We start from the raw sequence: 4,235 nt of genomic DNA, 5'->3' as shown, positions 1-4,235 counted from the left end.
CCCAGGCACTGTCTGAACCCTTCCCTCAACCCGGCGGTTTTGCTAGCAGGAGTTCAAGCCCAACGAACACAGCCCGGAGACCCCTGGGGCAAAAACGGCTTCCGAAGAACAATAGGTGCTTGCTGTGGAACACCTATCCCAAGTGGGGGTAGCCAGTTCAACAAAATGCCACACACCCAGGTGTAAGAAACAACATTGCCCAGCCATGGTCTAAGCCCCTCACCTCGTCCCTGTGCTTTGGGGAGGCAGAGGGACACCCGAGGCCCACGGCCCTGAGACCCCTTTGCAAAAAGCAGGCTTCCCACGGAAACAGTTTTCCTGAGGTGCAGACCCTCTCACAAGTGGTTGTGGCAAGGTAAAGCCAATGCCCTCCACTTCTCTAGAAGAAACCACAGTGCCCAGCCATGTTCTAAGCCCTCCCATCCTCCCTGGGCTTCTGGCAGCAGGAGTGAAAAGAGAGGAGCAGAGCACTGGGACCCGTTTGACAAAAACCGGCTTCCCACGGGAAAGTCTTTCTCCACGTGCAGACATGCACCCAGGTGCCTGTGGCAAGGGGAAGGAAATGCCATACACTGACCTGGAAGAGACCACAGGGCCCAGGCACAGTCTGAACCCTTCCCTCAACCCGGCGGTTTTGCTAGCAGGAGTTCAAGCCCAACGAACACAGCCCGGAGACCCCTGGGGCAAAAACGGCTTCCGACGAACAATAGGTGCTTGCGGTGGAACACCTATCCCAAGTGGGGGTAGCCAGCTCAACAAAATGCCACACACCCAGGTGTAAGAAAGAACATTGTCCAGCCATGGTCTAAGCCCCTCACCTCGTCCCTGTGCTTTGGGGAGCCGGAGGGACACCCGAGGCCCACTGCCCTGAGACTCCTTTGCAAAAAGCCGGCTTCCCACGGAAACAGTTTTCCTGAGGTGCAGACCCTCTCACAAGTGGTTGTGGCAAGGTAAAGCCAATGCCCTCCATTTCTCTGGAAGAAACCCCAGGGCCCAGCCATGTTCTAAGCCCTTCCATCCTCCCTGGGCTTCTGGCAGCAGGAGTGAAAAGAGAGGAGCAGAGCACTGGGACCCGTTTGACAAAAACCGGTTTCCCACGGGAAAGTCTTTCTCCACGTGCAGAGATGCTCCCAGGTGCCTGTGGCAAGGGGAAGGAAATGCCATACACTGACCTGGAAGAGACCACAGGGCCCAGGCACTGTCTGAACCCTTCCCTCAACCCGGCGGTTTTGCTAGCAGGAGTTCAAGCCCAACGAACACAGCCCGGAGACGCCTGGGGCAATAACGGCTTCCGACGAGCAATAGGTGCTTGCTGTGGAACACCTATCCCAAGTGGGGGTAGCCAGCTCAACAAAATGCCACACACCCAGGTGTAAGAAACAACATTGCCCAGGCATGGTCTAAGCCCCTCACCTCGTCCCTGTGCTTTGGGGAGCCGGAGGGACACCCGAGGCCCACGGCCCTGAGACCACTTTGCAAGAAGCCGGCTTCCCACGGAAACAGTTTTCCTGAGGTGCAGACCCTCTCACAAGTGGTTGTGGCAAGGTAAAGCAAATGCCCTCCACTTCTCTGGAAGAAACCACAGTGCCCAGGCATTTTCTAAGCCCTCCCATCCTCCCTGGGCTTCTGGCAGCAGGAGTGAAAAGAGAGGAGCAGAGCACTGGGACCCGTTTGACAAAAACCAGCTTCCCACGGGAAAGTCTTTCTCCACGTGCAGACATGCTCCCAGGTGCCTGTGGCAAGGGGAAGGAAATGCCATACACTGACCTGGAAGAGACCACAGGGCCCAGGCACAGTCTGAACCCTTCCCTCAACCCGGCGGTTTTGCTAGCAGGAGTTCAACCCCAACGAACACAGCCCGGAGACCCCTGGGGCAAAAACGGCTTCCGAAGAACAATAGGTGCTTGCTGTGGAACACCTATCCCAAGTGGGGGTAGCCAGCTCAACAAAATGCCACACACCCAGGTGTAAGAAACAACATTGCCCAGGCATGGTCTAAGCCCCTCACCTCGTCCCTGTGCTTTGGGGAGCCGGAGGGACACCCGAGGCTCACGGCCCTGAGACCCCTTTGCAAAAAGCCGGCTTCCCACGGAAACAGTTTTCCTGAGATACAGACCCTCTCACAAGTGGTTGTGGAAAGGTAAAGCCAATGCCATCCACTTCTCTGGAAGAAACCCCAGTGCCCAGCCATGTTCTAAGCCCTCCCATCCTCCCTGGACTTCTGGCAGCAGGAGTGAAAAGAGAGGAGCAGAGCACTGGGACCCGTTTGACAAAAACCGGCTTCCCACGGGAAAGTCTTTCTCCACGTGCAGACATGCTCCCAGGTGCCTGTGGCAAGGGGAAGGAAATGCCATACACTGACCTGGAAGAGACCACAGGGCCCAGGCACAGTCTGAACCCTTCCCTCAACCCGGCGGTTTTGCTAGCAGGAGTTCAAGCCCAACGAACACAGCCCGGAGACCCCTGGGGCAAAAACGGCTTCCGACGAACAATAGGTGCTTGCTGTGGAACACCTATCCCAAGTGGGGGTAGCCAGCTCAACAAAATGCCACACACCCAGGTGTAAGAAACAACATTGTCCAGCCATGGTGTAAGCCCCTCACCTCGTTCCTGTGCTTTGGGGAGCCGTAGGGACACCCGAGGCCCACGGCCCTGAGACAACTTTGCAAAAAGCCGGCTTCGCACGGAAACAGTTTTCCTGAGGTGCAGACCCTCTCACAAGTGGTTGTGGCAAGGTAAAGGAAATGCCCTCCACTTCTCTGGAAGAAACCACAGTGCCCAGCCATGTTCTAAGCCCTCCCATCCTCCCTGGGCTTCTGGCAGCAGGAATGAAAAGAGAGGAGCAGAGCACTGGGACCCGTTTGACAAAACTGGCTTCCCACGGGAAAGTCTTTCTCCACGTGCAGACATGCTCCCAGGTGCCTGTGACAAGGGGAAGGAAATGCCATACACTGACCTGGAAGAGACCACAGGGCCCAGGCACAGTCTGAACCCTTCCCTCAACCCGGCGGTTTTGCTAGCAGGAGTTCAAGCCCAACGAACACAGCCCGGAGACCCCTGGGACAAAAACGGCTTCCGACGAACAATAGGTGCTTGCTGTGGAACACCTATCCCAAGTGGGGGTAGCTGCTCAACAAAATGCCACACACCCAGGTGTAAGAAACAACATTGCCCAGCCATGGTCTAAGCCCCTCACCTCCTCCCTGTGCTTTGGGGAGCCGGAGGGACACCCGAGGCCCACGGCCCTGAGACCCCTTTGCAAAAAGCCGGCTTCCCACGGAAACAGTTTTCCTGAGGTGCAGACCCTATCCCAAGTGGTTGTGGCAAGGTAAAGCCAATGCCCTCCACTTCTCTGGAAGAAACCACAGTGCCCAGGCATGTTCTAAGCCCTCCCATCCTCCCTGGGCTTCTGGCAGCAGGAGTGAAAAGAGAGGAGCAGAGCACTGGGACCCGTTTGACAAAAACCGGCTTCCCACGGGAAAGTCTTTCTCCACGTGCAGACATGCTCCCAGGTGCCTGTGGCAAGGGGAAGGAAATGCCATACACTGACCTGGAAGAGACCACAGGGCCCAGGCACAGTCTGAACCCTTCCCTCAACCCGGCGGTTTTGCTAGCAGGAGTTCAACCCCAACGAACACAGCCCGGAGACCCCTGGGGCAAAAACGGCTTCCGAAGAACAATAGGTGCTTGCTGTGGAACACCTATCCCAAGTGGGGGTAGCCAGTTCAACAAAATGCCACACACCCAGGTGTAAGAAACAACATTGCCCAGCCATGGTCTAAGCCCCTCACCTCGTCCCTGTGCTTTGGGGAGCCAGAGGGACACCCGAGGCCCACGGCCCTGAGACCCCTTTGCAAAAAGCAGGCTTCCCACGGAAACAGTTTTCCTGAGGTGCAGACCCTCTCACAAGTGGTTGTGGCAAGGTAAAGCCAATGCCCTCCACTTCTCTAGAAGAAACCACAGTGCCCAGCCATGTTCTAAGCCCTCCCATCCTCCCTGGGCTTCTGGCAGCAGGAGTGAAAAGAGAGGAGCAGAGCACTGGGACCCGTTTGACAAAAACCGGCTTCCCACGGGAAAGTCTTTCTCCACGTGCAGACATGCTCCCAGGTGCCTGTGGCAAGGGGAAGGAAATGCCATACACTGACCTGGAAGAGACCACAGGGCCCAGGCACAGTCTGAACCCTTCCCTCAACCCGGCGGTTTTGCTAGCAGGAGTTCAAGCCCAAAGAACACAG

The sequence above is a fragment of the Ursus americanus genome, unplaced genomic scaffold (genome assembly GCF_024610735.1).
Source record: "Ursus americanus isolate L20-20 unplaced genomic scaffold, mUrsAme1.1.p SCAF_131, whole genome shotgun sequence".
NCBI classification, from domain to species: domain Eukaryota; kingdom Metazoa; phylum Chordata; class Mammalia; order Carnivora; family Ursidae; genus Ursus; species Ursus americanus.
The sequence above is the reverse complement of the archived record's forward strand: the minus strand, read 5'-3'. Positions refer to the sequence as shown.